The sequence below is a fragment of the Triturus cristatus genome, chromosome 8, assembly GCF_964204655.1.
Source record: "Triturus cristatus chromosome 8, aTriCri1.1, whole genome shotgun sequence".
Taxonomy (NCBI): Eukaryota; Metazoa; Chordata; class Amphibia; order Caudata; family Salamandridae; genus Triturus; species Triturus cristatus.
In genome coordinates, this window is record NC_140591.1 from 1332967725 (window position 1) to 1332992520 (window position 24796).

The window sequence follows — 24796 nt, forward strand, 5'->3', positions numbered from 1 at the left end:
ACGCACCCCTGCCTCCCTAGCTCTCTCATTGTTCTCTCCATTTATTCGCAGCGCACAGCTGTGAGAGCCTCCTCTACTGACGACGCTCGCTTCCTAAACCTTCCCCCCCCCCCTTTTTTCACTATGGCTGAAAACCCAGGTTTAGGGTTCACATTGGACGACGTCAGCAGTATACTTGACAATCCCCCCCTACTGGCAGATCTCAATCTGGCATCATCCATTGCCCAAACAGCAGATTGGGAAAATCTCAATGAAAAAAAAAAAACGCAACAGAATACGAACAATACTCCACGGAGTTATTCTGACCGAATACCTACGGAACAACACCGCACCTAGGGGCCTAATTGTCACCAAAGCCCCGCGAATCTTCCTTGAAGATCCCACCTTTCGGAAAGATTGGGCACAGATAGCATGGAGATGTACCCGTGACTGGATGATTCTCATCATCCAAACATCCAAACGTCTCTCTGATGCCTTTCTCATCGAAATACAAGCTACAGAAACTCATTTCAAAGCTACACTTTCCTCATTTAAGAAAAGACTGGACGAAACAAACAAAGAAATCAACGAATACAAAGAAGGCCTTACACAAAGTAAGATTAACAAATTCCAGAAGGATCTCAAAAGATTCTCTTACGCCAAGACCTACCCCTATGCCGAAGCTGATTATCAACCACCTCACCGTGCTGACACAACAGGCACTTCATCAGACGATGATTCATCCGCAAGCAGTGGCTCTAGCAACAACAGCTACCGCAGACGCCAGCAAGGGAGAAATGGACAACCTGGATGGCAACCACCCTGGCCCCACGGACCCCAGGGACCCAATATGATATACCCACCTTTGTACCAACCTGTGCACCCCCAGTTCGGATACGGTTGGAACCCACCTTTTGGACCCCCACCGCCATACCTGAATCAAAATCATTCACAGTCTTTTTTAGGAAGAGGCCGACGAGGACGCGGAAGGAGACGCAGAGGGAACACAGTACACTGGCAAGACAATCCACAGCAAGGTGCCCCGACCAGGAGCCAAACCAGAGACCAACTACCAGGCCCGAGCACACGCTGAGTCTTGTCACTAATCTCTCCAACCATGTTCTTACATCCACAGAAGTCGCCATCCTAGAAAAAGGCCTTGGGTATGCTCCCACAACCAAATTGGATACATTTAAATTACATTGTGAACTGGCGGAATTCTTCCGCAAAATCAAACTCAAGGCTTTCTTTGAAAACGCCCCCACTACCACTGATCCAGAAGACCAGGGGGACACCACCCTCAGAGTCAAGTCCTCATTCATGCCTCCACCGTGCTCCATACCACCCGAGATCTTGGTATATGAGCAGACAGTGTATAAAGAAATAGAAGCACTTAAAGAACCCCACACGTTCCAAAACACCAGCAAAACAGAACGCATGGCCCTAATGTCTCTGAAAAACAACCCAGACATTGTCATCAAACCAGCGGATAAAGGGGGAGGCACGGTCATACTCAACAAGGATGACTACCATCATGAATGTGAGCGCCTACTAAATGACACCAAGAATTATGAGTTACTCACACACGACCCTACCCCCACTTTGGAAATTCGCATACAATCCATAGTGGACGATGCGGAACACTCTGGCCAAATATCAAAGAACGAGGCCAAATTCCTCACTACTACACAAGGCAAAATCCCATATTTTTACACGGTTCCAAAAATCCACAAGAACAAAACCCCCCCTCCTGGACGCCCCATCGTTTCGGGCATCGGATCCCTACTAGAACCTCTATCACGTTTCTGTGATCATTTCTTACAACCATTGGTTCAATCCACCAGCACATACCTTAAAGATACCAAGGACCTTCTAGGACTTCTAGCGGATATGCACTACGACCCTAACACCTCCTTTCTAGTGTCACTCGACGTAGAGAGCTTATACACAAGTCTCCCACAAGATGACACTTTGAAAGTATTGGAAGAGGCTCTAAAAGACTCTAACTGGCAATACAGAACCCCACCTTCCTTTGTACTGAAATGCGCTACCTTAGCGCTCAAAGAAAACTACTTTGAATACCAGGGCAAGCTCTACCTACAGAAGTATGGCACATCTATGGGGAGCGTTTTCGCCCCCAGCATAGCAGGCTTGTATGTATTTCACTTTGAGACCAAACACCTTCTCAATAACAGCATGCCACGCATTCCCCAAATCAAGTTTTATAAGCGATATATTGACGATATCCTTCTGATTTGGGAGGGATCACAAGAATCTCTGGCCTCTTTCTGCGAATGGATTAACACGTGTGACCCTAATCTTAAATTCACACACAGCGCAGACAGGCACCAGACTACCTTCCTTGACTTGGATATAAAAGCAGCCTCGGGAGGCCTTATGAGCAAGACTCACTTTAAACCAACGGCCCGCAATTCCCTACTGCACTTTACCAGTTTCCATCCCCGAGACCTCCGTGAAAATCTCCCATATGGCCAATTCCTCCGCCTCCGCAGGAATTGCAGTGACATCAAGGATTACAAGACACAGGCCACTGATCTCTGCCAGAAGCTGCACCAACGAGGCTACCCACAAAAAATAACCAAGGCAGCCAACAAAAGGGCCAGGAATCAAAATCGCGATGGCCTTTTGGACAACTACATAAAGGAACCAACCAATCCGCCACTGACATGCGTGACTACCTATAATACAGTGACGCATAAGGTTGCCCAAATTATCAAAAGGAACTGGAAAATACTCAACACGGGCAAACTCAATTGGGATCCTCCCCTCTTATCTAACAAAAGAGCCCGCACCATTAAAGACACTGTTGTATCCACAAGACCGCCACACCTTCCCAGACCCATCAACACGGTCCTCAACGCCTGGGGTCTTCCTAACATCAAAGGACATTTTCCTTGTGGCAATTGCAGTGTCTGCCACATCACTGAAACGACCAAATGCCTGAATCTTGAACCCGGTAAAACATGGGAACTTCGTAAACACACGAACTGCAACACTGAAAATGTGGTGTACCGAATAACGTGCCCATGCAACCTCACCTATATTGGCATGACCACCCGCAAGGTGAAAACCAGAATTTGCGAACATCGCAGCACAATACGCTGCAAGAAAAACATTACGAAAATGACGAACCATTTTTTAGAGAAAGGCCATACCACCAACAACATGAGATGGGTCGTTCTAGAGGCCCTAGATAACAACCTACCCAACATTCAGAGCCGCCTTTTGGAACAGGAACAAAGATGGATTTATCGCCTTTCTAGCCATACCATTGGGCTAAACGACAATATTCCCTGGAAGAGTCTGAGGAGACCCTAATTGCGTGTCCGCTTTCTCTGGCCTGACCCACAGTGTCAAAAGCACGTGTATTCCTGCCTGACACCATTCATACCATCATATTCTCCAAAGTGGCTTTTTCGCTCATAGGTATCACAGATATTGCCTAAATGCCAGCCTGCTGCCAACACCTTCGTCTCAGCACCCTAACCAGCTCCCCGTGAGCTCCGTCACTTTTTTTACCTAGCATTCCCGGTCCTCCTGCGCACGCGTGCCTGAGCAGCATTATGCACGCATGCGTGCCTCAGTCACCTCCATCACGCATTTGCGTGTAACCAGCATTTCTTCCCGGCACATGCGCAGACTGCTCTGCCCCACCCGCGATCACTGGTCCTTCAGCACGTACCCAATGGCCCCAGTCTCCTTATATACTCCCACAATCTTGGACTCCATACCATCCAGGATCCGGGAGACCACAGTAGGTGCTAAGCGGGTGCTGCTTCCTGACCAAGTAAGGTGACGCGCGCTTCTTATTGCTGGATTTGCCGGGCCATCCACTTCCCAGTGCTTATGCCTGACATTATTTCGTCTTTTCACAGAATCTGTGTTCCGAGGAGCGCACTCCTCCCTTTCCTGATCAGCGATCAAAATCAGCCATAGTGTAATTCTTCTCATTCCTTATTTTCTTTTATAGCGCGCCACCCAGGGGATACCTCCCCGCCATTGTACCCAGCACTCAGTTAGGTACATGCACAGCCATTCGGCATGCTAATCGCACTAGCGTTCACTTCTTGCGACCCAGCCCGACCATTCCAGTCAGTGGCTACACGGTATCACCGCTATAAGTTGCCTGCTACACCAACCAGGCACCCCACGAGGGCAGCCCACACGCTCTCTGCTGGCCTCACCGATAGTTCACACAGGGCGTATCACGCCCGTTCTATCACTTGACATCGATCAGCACCAGACATTAGCCGCATGTCACAGAGTGTGTGTTGCCACAGGTACGACCGTTTGCAAGCATTGATCTTCTCACAGTCAGTAAAAGATTGCATTTTATAATTGTTGCGATTCTTAGCACCATTTGCTATATGTGTCTGTGTGTTGTGTTCTTCTTTCCCACAGGTCTTTTTTCGCTGCGGTGTCTGCCACTGAGCTGATACCGTTTCCACACACCTTAGAGAGTGTGTAGGTAAATTACCTTTTTAATTTTTTCACTATTCACGTGGCTCTACTTTGCCACTCACTGCACTTCCTGGTCCTGAAGAAAGCCCCGCACACCCTGAGGTGGGCCGAAACATGTAGACCAACCACATAGTCAACTATTAGAAATTAAATTCTTTCGTAGTTGCATCACATAATCTTAATTTTAATATATCCTGAGCCGCCACCAATAAATTTCCTTCGGCAAGGATTCTCAGAGGTATTTTTAAACTTTCACCACATCACACTTTTACACCACACCAGCTCCGCTGTAGTCAGGCGTTGCAGCACAACCGGGAGGCGCTCGGCCACCCGGTTGGGGCCCCTATGATGAAGCATGACACCAACCAGGTTGGTGTGTGAGGGGCCTTTTACTCACCTAGTGGGTTCCCAAGCACTGCTTGTCAGTGATCGTACCAACACCATTGGGTTCGTCCAGTTTTGATAAAACCTCCTAATTTATTTACTGTGTCAGTAGCTGTATCAGTGTACGAGTGGGTGTGTAAGTGTGTTTATATCTCCATAACTGAATCTGTGACTGCCTGTATTGGTAAGTGAGTAGGTGCATGAGTGTCTGTATATGTGAGTTAGTGGTTCCATTAGTGGCTCTATGAGTGAGTTGATGTGTTGCTGGCTGTATGGATGAGTGAGTGTTTGTATGGTTTCTGTGAATGAGTTTGTTAGTGATTGTGGGGGAGTGGGTGTATGACATGTTTTATGGGGGTGTAAGTTGGCGTGCCAGTGTTTCTCTGTATAATGTCATCATTGATGTCATTTGAAATGTTATCAGTGATGTCACCAGTGATGTCACTGACCATGTAATGAGTGATATAATATGTGAGGTCATAAGCAGCGCTTTGCAGGGGGGTGAGTTATAGTTAGTTCAGCTAACTGTAACTGCTACATTTCTCTGGTTTTGTATGAGTGAAATGTCAGCCTAACTAACATCCCTGTAACCTTTGTTTTTTTTTCAGTGATATACACATGTATGCAAAAACAGAAGCAGAGAACTCTGGGTAGTTCTCAAGATTAGATGGAAAGCAGTTCCAGTATAGAGCATCCTCAACATCAGTGACACTCTTACATTTTCTCACCTCTAATGTCTGCTTTTCTATCAAACTCTTTAAACATAGGATTAGCACAGTGCCATCCACACCGAGATAGAAAGGGACAAAGTCTTTTGCCATTTCCATAACAAGGTCTTCAAGCATAGGATTAGCACACTGCTACCAATGCCAATCGGTAAAATGGCCAAAGCCTTTTACCACTTTAGGTACAGTATTACAGCTTTGGATTGGTAAAATACCACCCAAGCCAACCTGAAATGAATAAAAGCAACCCCTGACATGTGTTTCACTCTCATTAGAGCTCTTCAGAGAGGTCAAGCTTTGTCCAGACACAAGGGAGCACCCAGTATAAGTCAGAACAATACCCTTTTAGGCATAGAGTGATGCATACATTATGCAAAAAAAGAAGCAGAGAACTCTGGGTAGTTCTCAAGTTTAGGTGGAAAGCAGCTCCAGTATAAAGCACTTTCAACACCAGCAACACTCTAAATTTGCTCACCTCAAATGTCTGCTTTTCTATCAAAGTCTTGAAGCATAGGATTAGCACAGTGCCACCCTTGCCGAGATAGAAAGGGACAAAGTCTTTTGCTGTTTCCACAGCAAAGTCTGTAAGCATAGGATTAGCACAGTGCTATCCATGCCAAGGAATTGTGTCCCCCAGGGACAAGGGACAACACACCTTCGATAATAGGAGCATGGTACTAACCTGAGTAGAAGGCCATACAGGGCAATATAGAAGTAAGCGGGTAGAAATTCACAATATCGTCCATTGGTGGCCATAAGAGTGGATAGGGGACTTATAAATGTGAAACATAATGAAATTACATACACCTCAAGTGAGGGTTATAAAATCAAATGAGTTTAAGTAACAAGGTTGAAAAATAAATACATTTTAATACATTGAAAAAGGAATGAATTTTCTTGCTATAAGATGGCGCTGATTTTTGTTTACAACATGAAGTCTATCTTTAATGTTGTTAACATGACGGAATTAAGTTTGTTCACATAAAAAAGAGAGAAAAAATGGTGGCCGCCAGTATTGAAAAAGGCGCGTTGCCGAAAAGCGTCTGTTCTGAGTGCAAGAATAATCCAATAAAAGGATATTTCTTCTCCAGTGAGAGCTGGTCAAAGTTCTGTTCGGAGCCTGAACTATATATATATATCGCCTATCATCCATCTTATCACCTCACCGATCAAGTCAGTGCTCTTGTTTCACAGTGCTGGTTGGGGTTATCCATTGGCTGTTTGAATGCCAACAAGCTGCACAACTATTTTTTATGATACATGACAGTGTCAGTTCCCCATAATCCTCTTAATTTTGACAATTCTGGCCACTGATACTGAATCATGTATCATCACAATATATATATCGCACAAAGTCCTCCAACGAATAAAACACAGCACTCCATTCTGTGCTGTACAACTAGAGTTTATTGTCATCAGGTGAGAGGCACAGCTCAAGACTTTTGACCCTTTCAGGGGCCTTTTTCAAACTATCAGTGTAGTCCAACATGCAAAATGTCAAGTTTAAATATCAAATTCCATAACATGTAACTTAATTACTTCCATAGATTTAAAGAGCTATTACTTAATTCTCCATATTTTATGTGCTTATCAAGAGCGTGCTTTATTAGGACTCATAGGAGGTTTTCAAGAAACAAGTCTCCAAACACATCATATTGAGCTACATAGTAACTAGTACATAGTGGTATCCACAATAAAATAGTATTTCAATTGACATATCATTCGTCATTTGTCATGTCAACATCATGCCCCAATAGAATAACAAGTTCCGCCTTTCCTGAGGATCTACATAAATCAAAATAACACTATTAGGTAACACTAACCTTAACCCCTTCCACGCGGGGGTAATTCCCCCATGGCGCAGGGGGGCGGCGGCGGTGGCGCTGTCGTCGTGACGAGCCCAGCTCGTCATGAGGCACAGTTGAGCTGTGCTCATGACGAGCTGAGCTCGTCACGACCCCGCCCACTGATTGATTCTCCCGCACAGGTGGGAAATCAATCGTGCGTGGGCGGGCCGCGACGGTTAAGATGAGCCCAGCTTGTCATGAGCACAGCTCCACTGTGCCTCATGACGAGCTGGGCTCGTCATGAGCACCGAAGCGGTTAACCTCATTATTGTGTCAGGTTATTATTCAATATCTGAACCACAGTACATTATATCATGCCCATGCAAACATGTCATACAAATGACCTTTCGGTTTTCAACATTGAGCCTTCTTCTGTCTCACCTTTACCATAATTATTCTGTTTCTAAAATACTGTGTAGTTCTAGTTAGAGCTGTCTTTCGATCGGTAGTGCTCTAATGAGGGCAGGGCAACCAAGGGACCCCCCAGCCAATTAAATAGCTCTATTATTTGAAGCTGCGTGCCTGTGGGACATTCGCAAGAGCACTGCAAACCTAACCATCCAGATTTACTAATATTTTGAACCTTAGTATCTCATAAACTACTGAACGGATTTACAGGTAAAAACAAAAGCTACACTTTCTGGGTCATGATCTAGCTCTCTGTCAAATTTGGTGTAATTCTTTTTGAAAACTTGTTTCGGGACCCCCCACTTCTTCTTGGTCCCTGCTTCACAGATCACCCCAAAACCTTCTAGGTAGGAGGTGAGGTGGCATACGTTTTTTGGGGAGACATTTTCATGAAGATTTATCAAACTGCACCAAAGTTACTAGCAAACCTCAAAATGCATTTCCAATGGAAACACCGTATTAACTACAGCTACACAGTCGTGACCGTTTCGTGGATTTTATACATTGGGACCCAGGGACTGTAAGCTAAATGTGATTAGTGTACTTCAGCACCTATTGTGCAACCACTAAAGTGACATGGTAAGCACTGTTTTCAGGCCACTTCCTTCATGCCTGAATGTGCGGTTTTAAAACTGCATATTGAACCTGGAAAAACAAACCACTGACCAGGCCTAAGCTTTCCTTTTTAATAATTATAAGTTACCTCTAAGGTAAGCCTTAAATGCCCATAGGTCAGGGTGCATGGTATTTAAAAATCAGGACATGTTTATCTAAGTTCTTTATTTCCTGACAGTGAAAAATCTCAGAAGTAATTTTTCAATGTGGGAAGGCTAGCTCTCTCATTGCAAAGCACTGGGTTACATTACAACACCTTTTAATGCATAACTGCATTTAGGGAATAGCTACAACAGTGATTCAATTACTCAAATTATTAGTAATTGTCTTGGTCATGTCAGGCGGCTCTAGGGCTCTAAGGAATCCATGCCTCACTGGTGTGGCCCTATGTGGGAAAATACACAGTACCTTGGCTAGAATGAAGTTCTGGCTCCATTATCAACAACAAAATTTCCCTAAGTACTGTAACAGGCTACAAGCAGAATCACTTCTGATAGGGCCAGACTCTTGACTACCTAAATATTTCCAAGAATCCTCTCAGGTCGCCAGGATCTTTTTATCTGCTAAATAGTGTAGAGGGGAGGAAAAACAATTATCAACAAATAATCGCCAAAATTAGATTTCATTTGTAAAGGACCACTGACTCCGAATCTAAAATCTATAGGATTTTATTACAACCAAGATTGACTGAACATACAAACACCTTAATACAAGGTTTAGAAGATAAATGGGGACTAATACAAACGCAAGCCTACGTAGAATTCTTATCTGACTCAAAACAAAGAGAATCACTGACTCTAAAAGCATCAAGAAAGCAATGGTTAAGCCAATATCCACATTAGGAATCATCAGTCTAAAAAGGAAAGAAAACGTTAGTCTATCCCTACTCTATCTCTAAGGTGACATCCCTACTTAACATTCCTCTTCCCAGGCAAGAGAATTAAAGGTGTCAGAAGTGAAGACCTCCTAAGAAGTACATTCACTTAGTCAGAGCTCGTTCTAAGATGCTCCTTCTAGCTTCCCGTCTAAACCTCAACTGCTCAACCCACGGGGCACTGTCCCTTATACAAAACCCCAAAACGTAGAACACGCCCTTCGGCACACCTCTTCAGCGGGGTCTTCTTCCAGTACTTTTCCTACAAACTTGTATGGCGTCCAACGACGGTTAGCTTGACCTTGGGTCCCAGGCACCTTCTCCGCTGAAAGTATCATCTCCACAGTCCATCGTACTCCCCTGTTGGCTTCTCACAGCATCCTAACTCCTAACACAAACACCTAGTCTCACTAACGAGCTAAATGTCCTTGCACCTGCAACAGAAATATGGGAGCGAAAAATATTTCACGTCTCTAGGATTTTGCATCTCCCTGCAACCCAAAGCCTTTACCAAGGGAAATCATTTTCGGCCTACGAGGTTTAGCTAACATAAGAAAATGAACAGGCCTTTCTCTTTTACGTATATGCGATCAGGCCTTTACTCTGTTAAACACACTATTAAATCACACTCTAAGCATTAGTTCATTATTTTCATATACGTGAGCAAGCAACTTGCACGTGTAACTCTAACATGATACACGTTTTAACCTAATACATTGCATTACAGAAACTAATCATTATGCATTTATTAAATACATTCACAATAATCTGCAACATTGCTTTTCACAAACGCATTATTACATCTCTAATCACCTCTATGTTAAATTATTCTAATGATACATTTCTATGGCACTCTTAGCCTACATCGATTAATATGCGGGTGCTGACTAACGGTGAATATGATGCACCCCTACAAAGTTCAGAATAACATGACGCTCTATCACTTCTAATTTAAAACTGTTGCATATGCAACCGTCTCACGCTGTAATCTGTGCGCATTCATGTTGGGGCTGTTTCTCACATAAGCAGTCTTTTGTTTTATAATGAATGTGCCCGTTTTCTATGTGTTTTTCCACCAAAAAGCGATTTGACTAATGGGAACACATGTCCCAGCATCCTGAGAGTGGTGGTCATCTTGGGAGGGGCTCCAGTGTAACGAGAGCCCCACCCTAGCCTGCGTGCTTGGTATTGTCCAGTCTCTCAAGGAAGCGGCAGTGCAGGACATGTCTCCCGGCTATCGTGCAGCTTCATGGGTCTTTTCCCAGTGATGACGGGCTGCAGAGGAAGCTTCCTGCAGCGTTGCTTGGAGACGTTGGAACTCCCAGAGCGGTGACGGTTCGGTGGATGCCGGAGTTGTAAGGTGATTCCATGTATGATCTGTGTTAAGAGATTGGCCGAATCTCTATCGGTAAGAGTGCATCTGTGCTAGACATTTCAGTCACAGACTGTGTCATTTTTGGAACCTTAGCACAATCAAGAAAAACAACGCCTGATCGCTCAAGTTGAAAACCTGGTGTTAAACGTTATTGGCATGGCATGCAGGTCCCACAGTTGGAGCTGTTAGATACATATGTTTATGCGAGGAAGTGTTGGGAGACATATTATGCTACTGATCAACTGAACACTGCATCATAACTACGCACAAGAGGTATTCCAACATTACCTAAGAGAGCAAGCTGACGTCAGCAAAAATTATAACAGATGATACTCAGCTTTCTTACATAATCACTTGATGTAGGAATACCCAGTCTGAACTTAAAGAGTTGAATTGTGTTGTTGTACTGGGATGCAGGGTAGTCCAATGATTGCGTCCTTTTGTCTCAAGCATGTCTAGAAACATCTGCAGCACATTCACAGCTCTAAAGGCTTCGAGCAGATTGCAGGTATTTGGGCATAACAGGGTACTCGCGCGTGGGGAGATAATAGGCTAACAACAATCATAAATCTTTTATTGTTTTCATAAGGTTTCCCTCCCTGCAGTTCCTTCCCCAAACACCCTTCCCTCACCTGGCCACTCCAGAAGTCTGCACCAGAATGGCATTCAGACTTGGAGGGGCCTGGAGGGGCATGGAGGTGGACACTCTATAATTTTTATTTTTATTTTATTTTACAGAGTTTTATATAGCGTGAACATGACCCGAATCGGGTATCAGAGCGCTTTCCATTGCACCAGTTGCATTACATGAGGACACATTCATTTTTGAAAGGCACGGGGAGATTAAGTGATTTGCCCAGAATCACTGGATGTTCAGCGTCATTGCTGAAACTCGAACCCAGTTCCCCAGATTCAAGGTCGACCGCCCTAGCCGTTGGGCCAACTCCTCTCATTGAGCAAGCTCAGAGGAATCAAAGAAGTGTCTTGACAGAATAACAAGCCCAAGAATATTTTCCACCCCAGCTTGATTGATTTCAGAATGCCCACCTTTGATGATGTCATGAAAGTCTTGCTTTAGGAGCAGCAGGAAGTAGCAGAATCTAAATCCACCACAGCAGCCCTGACAGACAATGTTTCCCAACTTCAACACAGGGTGGAATCATGAGGTGTAGTGGATAGGAATGTGATTGATATTCCTTTAGAAAAATACCCTACCGTTGTCCATACACATACTATAGGACAGAGCACAACAGCAGGGAGGGCGTACTAACATGTAAGTTATGTTCCCACCACCAATACCCCTAGCCACCCTGGTGAGATTCATAGGAGCCCCAGGGAAAGTACAGATATTCCTGACCCAGACTGATTTACGTTTTACTTGTAGACCTGCATCTTTTACTGATGCATAATCCAGAATTGCCTTCTTGATATCCTATTTGGCAGGAGACGCTGCCTCGTGGGCATTTCCCTTGATTAGGAGTGCTAATCCAATTTTGTTTAATTGACAAAACGTTCGAGACCTAAGAAAGTTTTTGATAGAAAGGCAGCCATGCTCTCTTCCGACCGAGAGCTTTTAGAACTGAAACAAGGGATTTTGGACTTAATTACTTACTTAATTCAGTTTAACCATTTGGAGAAAAGGTCTGCGAGCCACGATCAAGGTATCAAAAATGAGCTAGAAAACATTTAAGCACAAATAGATCCGCAACCACAATCTTGTGCAGAACTCATCAATCTTACCCTCAGGTTTGACCACCGATTAGCGTATCAGAAAGGGGATTGGCCACGCAGCGAACGTCCAGGCCCAAGATTTGATCACCCCAGGAGAGTAAATAATAGCTCTCACAAAAATAATCAGAGTGAGCCTATGGAGATAAGTTCCACTTTAACCAAAGAAGAGAAAGCGCTCAGACGGAAGAATGGGCTATGCATTTATTGTGGGAAGACGGAACATTTAGTCAAAGAGTGCACCACAAAACCCAATGAAAAGTCATCTTCGACACCTGCTGTAAAAACTGTCACTACTTTTGAATCTCCAGAGGAAAACTAGGGAGCTCAAAGGACAACAAGGGAATCTTTTGGGCAAGTGAAGAATCCCTTCACTAAGTTTGCAAATAAGAGACCATATAGCACATTTTACACAAAAAATGGAGCTAAGACGTACACCAGAACAATGTCATTCCATAAAGGTCCTTTTAGATTCAGGAGCCACTGACAGTTTTGTAGATGAAACTTTAGCAAAAAATTTGAACCTACCTTGTATCAGTAAAAAGAATCTTGAAGTCGTGTAAACAGTGGATGGACATGTTTTGTCCTCAGGGCCGATTACCAGACAAACTACCGAAATGGCTTTAGAGTTCCAGCTGTCAGATTTTGGACATTCAGAATAAATGAATTCCAATATTATCAGTGCTCCTCAATATGGGTTTATGACATGCCTTGGCTCATGATGCACAATCCTAGCATAGACTGGTCTCATCAATCAATTACTACCTTATCTCCATGTTGCAAGGAACATTGTGTTACACCAAACATCTCGATCCTGATCATTCGGTTTTGGCGGCTGCAGAAAAAGAAGTATCTATTCCAATGCAATGCTCACGGTTCTGACAAGTCTTTAATGAACAGCAAGCAGAAGAACTGCCACCTCATCAGCAGTATGATTGCCAAAACGATTTAGTGCCGGGGGCGGTGATCCCCTCTACACATATATGCTCTATAAAAAAAGAGAACGTCCATCTTCAAGAAAACCTGGACAAATACTTAGCAAACGGATTTATCAGACCATCAAAGTCTCCTGCATCAGCTACTCTTTTTTATACCAAAGGCAAATGGCAAGCTCCACACCTGTACAGACTTTAGAGCACTAAATAAGCTCATCATCAAGAATAAATATCCATTCCCCTTGATTCCAGTGCACCTAGACTGGGTCAAATCAGTGGTCACTTACACTAATTTGGATTTAAACGGTGCATACCACCTGGTAAGAATGTGTCATTGTGATGAGTGGAAACCTACCTTCAAAACCTGCTATGGACTCTGAGTACATGGTCATGCAGTTTGGCCTATGTACTGTGCCAGCGGCTTTTCGATTCTTTCCCAATTATGGCTTCAGAGAATATCTAGACCGATTTGTCATAGTGTATATTGACGATATTGTAATTTATTCAGCTACTAAACAAGACCATGCAAATCATGTTATTACAATCCTTGCAGTGTTACAGAAACACTGTTTATACTGGAAGTTGAGTAAGTGTGATTTCCATGTAACTACATTTGGGTTTCTGGGAATGTAATATAATGTCTACAGGAGGTTTGCAAATGGCTAAATGCAAAATACAGGCAGTCACCCAGTGGCCAGCACCCAAGAACATCCAAGATGTCCAGTGTTTCCTCAGATTTGCCAACTTTTACAGACATTTTATAGACCACTTCTCACAAGTTGTAACACCTATAACTCATCTAATAGGAAAGGGAATGGCCTTTGAATGGACTTCTAATGTCCAAATGGCATTCGAAAAATTTAAATCTGCATTTACCTCAGCATCAATTTGTGTGCATCTAAACTCACTATCTCCTACATTTTCGAAGTGTATGCTTTGGAAAAGGTGATTGGAGTAATACTATATCATAGTCATGACACAACTGGACAGTTGCACCCAGTAGCCGACATGTCTAAAAAACTGATTCCGCGGACTGGAATTACACTATAGCCGAAAAAGACCTCTTGGCTATTTGTGAGGCTTTTAAAGAATAGAGGCACTATTTGCTAGGTGCAAAGCACACTGTCACGGTCTTCACTGATCACCAGAATTTACAGTTTATTGAAACTTGCTGGAGTGCTCATGCCTCGTCAGCTGAGATAGATGTTATTTTTTACAGAGTTTGATTTTGTCGTTACCTTCCACCCTGGTACAGAAAACTGAAAAGCTGAAGTATGACTCGACAGGACTGTGATGTCTTACCAGAAGTTGAATATCTGCAGTCCATCATAGATCCAACAAGGGTTTTTTATCTAATCGCTACAGAGGATTTACTAGATGCAATAAAACAATTTTTAAGGTACAAGATCGGCCAGGGTGGCTATAGCAAGCACCCAGATGAGGTATTATAAAAGGATTACCCATTTATGACTCTAAATTTGTCATTCCTATGGAGAACCTGCAGAACGTGATCCTTCAATAGAAGCATGAACATCCTTGTACGGTTCACCCAGGTATAAAAAGAACAAAGCATGCCATCCTGAGAAATATTTGGTGGCCTTCTGTGAGTCAAGAAGTCTGCAAGCAGAATATGGACTTAGAAAGTTGTGCAAGACCCAAGAGGGACAATGGAAAAGCAAAAGGGTTATTACTCCCACTACCTACAGCAACTACACCATTGGGGCATCTTTCTCTAGATTTTATCACTGATCTAGCTGAAGACCAGGGATATACCACCATCTTAGTATTTGTGAATATTTTTACCAATTTGGGCCATATCATAGCTTGTAAATAAATCCCCACCTCTGGCCAATTAGCACAACTGCTATTACAAAACATCGTTTGGTTGTATGGTATTCCCAAAAAGATTATCTCAGACCTTGGCACAAAGTTCATGGCTAAATTCTGAAATAACTGGTGCCAAGCATTGCAGATCACCACAGCAATATCAACATGTCACCATACACAGTTGGATGGCCAAACTGAATGACTAAATCAAACCCTAAGGAAATACCTCAGATGCTACGTTACAGTTGCAGATGATTCTTGGGTGAATATGCTCTGGTTGGAAGAAATAGAATATCATTTGGCACATCACTCATCAATTCAGATGTCACCCTTCTACTGCACGTCTGGGCTCCAACCAAACGACCTTCCCATGCAATGTTCTACGCATCAAGAAATAGATCAGGCTGTGAAAACTAGAGTTAATCACCTCCTAAAAACACACTCTGAAGTAATCAAACATCTGAAAAAAGCAAAACAAGTAGATAAGGCACCCACAGACAAGAATCTATGTCCGGTTCCACCCTATGTGGCAGGAGTCAAGGTCTGGCTATCAACCAAGAACATAGTTTTTCACAAAAAGAAAGCTTTTCATCCAAAGTTCATTGGCCCTTATGTGGCGGTTTGGCAAATCAGCCCTGTTGCCTTCCAATTAGACCTGCCTAAATAACTCAGATTACATCCTGTCTTTCATACATCACTTTAGAAGTCAGTGAACCAACTTGCAAGACCAAACCACTTCCACAATTGGTCCAAGGGCATGAAGAGTATGAAGTATATTGGGTTTTGGATTCTAAACCTCGTGGTAATAGTTTATGGTACCTCATTTCCTGGAAGGGCGATGGTCCTGAAAATTACTTTTGGGAGCCTGCCATAAAGATATATGCGCCATACCGTGTGGCTCAATTTTATGCTTTGTATCCTCACAAACAAGCTCCTATAGCCTGCCTGGGGGGGAGGGAGAACTGTCATGATCACATCTGGCGGCTCTAGGACTCTACGGAATCCATGCCTCACTGGTGTGGTCCTCTGCAGGAGGAAGTTCTGGCTCCATTGCCAACAACAGAGTTGCACTAAATATTGCAACATTCTATAAGCAGAAGTACGTTTACTTTAGAATTGTTGCCCATGCAGCCATCTTGCACTGTAACCTGAGCTCATTCATGTTCGGGCTGTTTCTCACATAACCAGTCTTCTGTTTTATAAATAATGGGCCAGTTTTCTATGTATTCCCCCACAGGCGATTTGACTAATGGGATCACCTGTCCCAGCATCCTGAGAATCGTGGCCATCTTGGAAGGGGCTCCAGTATAAAGAGAGCCCCGCCCTATACCATACACTTGCTATTCTCTAGTCTCTCCAGGAAGCGGTAGTGCGGGATGAGTCTCCCGGCTATCGTGCAGCTTCATGGCCTTTTCCCAGTGACGATGGGCTGCAGAGGAATCTCGCTGCAGCACTGCTTGGAGATGCTGGAACTCCTGGAGCAGATGATAAGACCGATGCTAAAGTTGTAAGGAAATTCAGTATTTAAACTGTTTTGAAAGATTGGCCGAATCTCCATCGGTAAGCGTGCATCTGCTCAAGACATTTCAGTCACACAGCGACTATAATTTATGGAACCTTAGCACAATCAAGAAAAACAGTGCATGATTGCACAAGTTAAAAACCTGTAGTTAAACTTTATTGGCATGCAAGGCAGGTCCCTCTGTTGGAGTTCTTAGATACATATGTTTATGCAGGGAAGTGTTGGCAGGCATATTATCCTACTGCTCAGCCGAACACTGTGTCATATCTACACACAAGAGGTATTCTAACATTACCTAAGAGAGCAAGCTGACCTAAGTAAAGACTATAACAGATACTCAACTCTCTTATGGAAACACCAAGGTGCCGATTCCGATCCGTTAAAAATATTCCCCGTACGAATCGTATCCGGATTTTTAGACGTACGAATCGTACAAGTCCCGTACAAACTGGCAAGTACGATTCGTATGTTAAAAAATCCATACGAATCGCATTGGGAAAATTCCCCGACACGTCCTCGGGTCGGAAAAAGTGTCCGGCACGTCCCCGGACATTTTTACGTACGAATCGGGAAAATGGAGTCCGAGCGCGCAAGTACGATCCGTCCCGTCCGTCCGAATGCACAACCGTATGGAAAAAACACCGTACGGAGCGAACTCCCATAGCAACCACGGAGACGTCCAAACGTGTGCCCGCATACGTGCCGAACACCCCCCCAGCCCACACCCCCAAGTACGCGCCATACCCCCAGCTCCCCCATGTACGCGCCATACCCCCACCCCCGTAGGCACGGAGCGTACCCCCACCCCGTAGGCACGGAGCGTACCCCCACCCCCCGTATGTACGGTGCATACCCCTCGTATGTACAGTGCGTACCCCCACCCCCGAATGTACGGTGCGTACCCCCACCCCCCGTATGTACGATGCATACCCCCAGCGCGTACATACAGGGGGTGGGGTACGCACTGTACATACGAGGGGGTGGGGGTATGCTCCGTACCTATGGGGGTGGGGGTACGGCACGGACATGGGGGGGTGCTGGGGTACGGTGCGGACATGGGGGGGCTGAGGGTATGGTGCGGACGTGTAGGGATGGGGGTACGGTGCGTACCGGGCCCCCTTTTCACCGTGCATCGTGGCGTACTTAGCTTTTCCGGCACTTTTTGGGTCCCGTAAAAATATTGCCGTGCGAAGTGCTGTTGGTACGAATCGTACTTGCTGGTCCGTAAAACGCTGCCTGACTCCGTGCGAATGTCGCGTACGCGGTGTCCCGGATCGGAATTGCGGGTATATTTTAGCCGGTCGGTGTTTTTTACGATTCGTACTGAAATGGTGTTTCCGTACGAATCGTACTTGCATGTTTGTAAGGTATTTTTCCCGGGTACGAGTCGGACAGAGAAAACGCTCCGTCCGACGATTCGTACCCGGTTTTTCCAGGATCGGAATCAGCCCCTTGATGTGTGAATACCCAAAATGCACTTAAAGAGCTGAATTATGGTATGTATTGTTGTGGAGTTAGGCTGTTTTACCTTATTCAGGATTGTTGTTGTACTGGGATGCAAGGTAGTCCAATGACTGTGTCCTTTTGTCTCAAGCATCTCTAGAAAATCCACAGCACATTCACAGCTCTGAAGGCTTCGAGCAGAATACAGGTGAATGGGCATAACAGGGTACTTCATACATGGGGAGTTAATAGGCTATTGACAACAATCACAAATCGTATTGTTTTCTTATAGGTCTCCCTCCCCACTGTTCCTTCCCCAAACATCTGTCCCTCACCTGGCCACTCCAATAGTCTGCGCCGTAACAGCATTCAGACTTGGAGGTGCCTGGATGTGGACACTCTATAAGCATCAAGCAAGCTCCAAAGAATCAGGGAGGTATCTTGACAATAATTTAAAAGGCTACCCAATGACTGGTTAGATTTTAAACTACTGTTTTGGAAATGCCACTTTTAAAAATTGCCATTTTCCTGCCTAAAGCCTCTAGTAGCCCTTTTAGAGTCAATGCCCAACTGCCACGTGGCAGCCTGCTGGTCCCCTGCAAGGAACTGTGAATGCTACAAGGAAAGGGAACAAAAGGGCCTTAGCTGAGAGGAGGTGTCATCTCCTCCTGACAGGATGGTCTGGGGGTGTGCCAACCAAATGCACAAGATTCAAAGTGGCATCCTCTGTCACAGGAAGTTGTAACTCACTCCTAGGCCTGTCAGTACTGCTGTCCAAGTATCCAGAGTGGCACCAATCCCAGTGATGGGGAAACCTGTTACAGAACTTGTTTGCAGGGGGGTGGTTCTTATTTCCTCAGGGGTATGAACAGAGCTCTTCCCAGGGGAAGACAAGTTCTGCTTTGTTGGAATTTGGCAGAACAGTACACCGTGGGATTGCTTAGGGCCAACCCCGAGAAATTGATGTCAAGTTTCCCTACCTCTATGCTGGTGCCATGCATAAATATGGCATCCCTGAGTACCTTCTTCAGAACACTTCTAGACCTGTGAAAGACAGAAGAAGGATTGCACCTGCTGTTGAACCTGTGGAGAGAAACCACAAGTGCTCCCCACTTGTACCCAAAGAAGTAGAGTGGACTCCGAGGGCTAGTTGGCCAGTCTCCTGTTTAGCTCCAGAAACACAAAAAGTGCACAAAGCCCAAATCTCAGTTGAGTTTTAACTGGATTTGCTCTGAAACCTTGTGGTGGCTTCTGGAAGATTGAGTCCTAACCCCAAGTGATCCTTAAAGGGTTCTGGACCCTTTGCTGGTATTAGAGTGTACTCTTTCCAAAATCCTAAAGATGGACACTTAGAAACTTTTTCCAAAATATTCTCCAAAAGAACCATAGGCTAACACTTGATTGCCGCTGAGCCACAGCTGCTAAAACTGAACTACCAGTCAGACTGGTTTTCCCCACTGAAAGGATCCTGAAATTGAGAAAAGTTTCTAAGTCTAAATATAGAGAATTTCACTGGGACCAATGCCGAGCAGTACTACTACAATGAGGACACCTTCCCAGACCACCACTTCACCCACTCAGAGTTTTCTCGCAGTCAACGCCGAGAGCCTCAAACACCCCACCGAAGCTGAGGTTCTCACCGAGTTGCTGCACTTCAGGCAGCTGCCGTCGACTAGGCCCTCTTCCAATCCAGCAGGCACCCCAAACCTTCAACGACCTCGCTGACAAGAAATTTTCACCAGAAAAACGACTATGTTAGAAGTTTACTTTCCACAGAGGCAAACCTGGTTCCTGTATCTGACCTGCCCTCCATTGCAATCTCCTCAATGTTTTACTTTGACCCAGTCCAGTGTAAGCAGATACTCACAGTTGACACGTTGTAATTTTTGGTGCTAGAAACATGTCGAAACATCTTATCTTCAATTCCCTGCATCCAATTTTTGCTTTTTCGGTGTCTCTTTCCTCATTAAAATTTACAGCATTTTTGTAAATTGTAGCTGTTTTGGTACTGATTCATTTCTTTACACATTTCTCCTAAGTTAAGCCTGACTGCTATGTGCTACAGCTATCAATGGTCAAACTCAGGTTTAAATTATTGCAACTTAACTGGACATTATAAGACATGGTGCCATTATTACCTGAGAGGATCACCATCTTCTCCAACTAATAATCCACTTTTTGAATAGATATTAAAGCACAGCAGCTTTAGAAAGCATGTTTATTTTTTGCTGATTTTTTGCTGATTGAAACAGCAGATACATTACGGGGGTCCTCATGCCCTTGCCATGCACCAGCAATTTCAGGGCCATGAGGAGTGATTGTTCGTGGATATTTACTTTTGGCATCATTTGACAAAGCTTCAGAAACATTTCCACAAAAAATGGTTTATCTACCTCAGCTCCTACCTGGAATGTTTGGGGTGATCTGTCAAATGGGGGCTGAGAAAAAGAGGGGGTCCTAAAACACTTATGCAACATGCAATTGTCCATGGGAACTTTAGAAACAATGACAGCCAACCAGCTGAACAGAATTTCAGAAAGCTAGCTCTTGATCGGAAAATTATGCTTTTTGTGATTTGAGAAGTTAAGGTTCAAAATGTATAGATATCTAGCGAGACAGTGGCAATAACTTTGGTGTCTTTGATGAATCCTCGTGAAATTCCCAAACTAGTTTGATGCTCCCTTCAGCTACTGTCTTGAAAGTTTCTGGGTGATCCGTCAAAGAGGGGGGGGGGGGGGGGGGAGGGGCGAGAAAAAGAGGGGCCCAAAAACTCATTTTCCCCATGTTTATTTTCATTTGAATGGCTACAGTCCGAACTGTTGAACGGAATTACACTAAATTTGGCAGAAAGGTAGCAGTTGACCCAGAAATTGGCATTTTTGTCAATTGGTGTAATTCCATCAGTAGTTGGGGAGTTATTTAAATGTGTTTCATATATATAATTGGGGACGCAAACTTGTGCTGGGATCTGATTGGCTTCTAGCACTTCAAACCAGGAAGTGTTGACAGCCATCCTATGATGTGGCTTGACCTGAGTCACAGAAAAAATGTAAGGAAAAATAAAAGGGGACAGGGTGGAAACACCCTGACCCCCTAAGCCTGTTTCGGGGGGGGGGGCAATTTAAAAAAATGTATTTTGGTGGGATTCACGCTGGATCCATGGATCCCATGGACTGAAGCATCGGCTCCCACGTTTAGTTTCTAATTGCCTTCCTGGTGGGCCAGGTCCTGGGGCATCCAATATATTTAGGAGGGGGCCCACGGGGCCCCCCCTCCTGGGAGTCCTAAAGCCCCGGGGACCGCCACCTCCCTGGGCATTCCTAATAATTTAATTTAATAAATTAGTAATTTAAACAGGGGTTACCTTCTCCCCAGGGCAAATGTATTAATGCGAGTTGCCAGTGCGCCCCCGTGGCTAAAGTGAAATGAGTGTGACTGGCCTTGGGGACTGCCAGCTCCGTGGGACAAATCTTCAAATTTATAGTAGGGGCCCGTGCGTCCCCCGGCAGCCACAGGGACTACCACTTCCCTGGGGCTGTGTGGTGGAATGGAGGGGCCGCATGACCCCCCCTCCTGGAACCATTGATGGCCCTGGGGACAGCCACACCCTAGGGCCGGCTCCTGCTATGTCTCTGAGTGACCACCCCCGTGACATAGCCATCTGCTACGGCTTGCCGGGAGCTTTACTGGTCCTGCCAAGCTGTAGCAAACTGTGCTCCACTTCTAGCAATTCAGCAGTTATAATTACCTGAGTTAACTATATCTTACGCCTCTGCAATATTCTGCTTATGACCTCACATATTACATCACTTATGACATGGTCAGTAACATCACTGATGATGTTTCAAACTGAATTTCACTGGTTTTGTACGAGTGAAATGTGAGCCTAACATCACGGTAACCTTTGTTTTTTTCAGTGAATTTCTAAGGTTTTTGTATTCTACTTCCTAACTATAATGTCCCTGTAACCTTTAGTTTTTTACGTTACCCAGTTATGGCTATAGTTAGGTCAACATTTACATAGGAAATGTATTTTTTGTTTTGCTTATAACTTTGTCCTCATTTGACGAATTTCCACAAAACCTTCTAAAATGGTGCCACTTTTTGACTAGTTTATGCATGGAGAGCTTTGAGGTGATTCCCTCAAGCGGGGGCTAAAACGAAAAAGGGGTTCTAAAATGCAAAATCCCCAAGCATTTTCCATAGACGTAGGCAGGGCTGCATCAAAAACTGCTGAATGGAATTTCATTGAATTTGACAGAAAGCTGATCTTGGTGAGCAGATTGTACTTTGCGTGATGTGGTGTAAATTAGTTCAGTAGTTTTTGAGATATTAAGATTCAATAATATTTAAACATCTGGACAGCTAGGTTTGAGGGGCCAGGGAGCATTTTTCCTTTTACCCTCTCGCTCTTGCAGGAGACAGACTCCTGCAGGAGTGAGCACTATTATTGGCTGCCAACAACATGAGAAAAATGTTGCTGGCACCCATTACAGGATTCAGGTACTTAGTCCCCTGTTCCGAAGTTGCATAAAAAAGATATAAGGGGACAGAGTAGGGATACCATGCCCTCCTAGGGACTATGTTGGGGACCCAGAAGAACCCCCCCTTCCAGGGCCAAAATAAAAACAAAATAACCATTTTCGTCACAGTCCTGCAGGGCTCCCACAAGATGACAATTATTTTTCAAACGGTGGCCTAGGGCCACATTCTTTAACTAAGGGGAGGGGTCCAGTGGCCAGCCTCCATAAGCTGTTATCAGCCCATTGGACCCATCCCCTAGGGTCCAATTTGAATATTATGGGGCCCAAAGTATTTTTTAAGTGGAGGGGGGCACTTTAAACAATAAACATTCTTGGGAAATTGAGTTTTCAGGGCCTAATGAGCCACAGAGAAAGGGACCAGGTGGCCCCATCCCCTTTAAAATAAATAGAGACCTGGGGGATGGGGTCCCCATGATGTAATGTGGCTCGAGGAGGGGGCCATGCAGCCCCCCTTTGAAATGAATAAAGCCCTGGAGGATGGGGTCCCCAGGGCCTACTGAGGCTCGTGGAGGGGGGCCGCGCAGCCCCACTCTCGAATAGAAAACCCCCAGCTCCGGAGTATGGAGCCACCATGGACTAATATGGCTTGGGGCATGGTGGCACCCCTCCCCCTCCTTATAAATAAGGCCCATTCCCAGGGGATGGAGTCCCTGGGGCCTATTAAGACTTAGGGAGAGGGACTCCATGCCCCTTTTATTTACATTTTGGCTCAAGGGGGGGTACCTGGGGCCTAATTAGCCTCAGTTAGGGGGGGCAAGATATCATCCACGATGACATAAATGATGTAATCGTACAAGCCATGAGTGCTGTAATAAGTGAGGTCATAAGCAGTGCATGCCGGGTGCACAAGTTATAGTTAGCTCTGCTAACCATATCAAGTGAATTTCTATGGTTAATAGAGTTCAAAACATTAATGTTGTTACTGATATATTCACCTAAATATAATGCTACTTTAACCTTTGTTCTTTCAGTGAATATATATATGTTTACTCGTGATGTATTTACCACAATACGATGGAGAAAGCCTCCGGGCTTTATTTACTATTTTCGACACAAATTAGCGGATATATTAGTGTGGACTCCCACACTTAAATTATGAGGTGTTGTCATCAAATGTTAAGCCTGAGGAGATACATGCTGATATGACTTAGAGCATGGTCGAACTACGCCATCCCTCATGAATGTGCAGTGGTCTTTGAGATCCACTTTGTAATCCCTTGCATCCCCTATCAAAGCATTAATTTGCGTTAAAATGCTATACAACCCCTCCAAAAAATTATAATACACTGTCACTAAAACAAGCAAGAATGTGAGCTACCCAGCTACTGATCACAAGGTTCAAGATGGTGCATATGAAGTATTTTATAACAAGTCCTGATGCACTTGGCTGCTCCAAGGCACTTGACATGGAGCATAATAATTAGCCAACACCATTTTTAGGTTTAGGTTTTCACAGTGCACCTGCCAAATAGACCTATTGCTCACAATATTCAAAGAGTGAGCTCACCAAATTAAGTTGGCTGCTCTTCTACCTCCACTCAAGTACCTGCACAGAACTGCATGAAAGACTACTTTACAACTATAGCCCTCTCTGTCTGCCCCTGCAGCTACCCTCTTGTGTGTTTAGCTTTGTCTCTCCTCTTTGTTCTCTTCTGCCCCCTTCTTGCCCTATGAAATCATCCCTCCCCAATCCATCACACTTTTGCATCTCCCTCCCACCCCATATGCCTCCTTGCAGAGATGTTTTAAGGCTTGGGCAAAGCGGGCCATTGCCTATGGCCCCCATATTCAAAAGGGCCCCTGGTAAAGTGAGTAGGACAATCAAAATTCCTGCCATAATAACTATGCTCATAAGAACCTGCTTTTTTTCCAATATCATAGCCAGCTCCCCCTGCAACAGTTCTCCTGTCCAGCTTGCCTGCAGTCTGCTACCCTATGCTGTCTGTCTACTTGCTGCCCTCTGTTTGTGCCTCCCCAGCTCGTTTCTTGCTCTGTTTTGCCTGTTGTACTCATTTACCTGTCCTCTGTTTTGCCTTTTTCTGCTCATGTTTCTGCCCTTTGTTTTACCTTTTTCTGCTCATTTGTCATTTTTCAACCCTCTGTTTTGC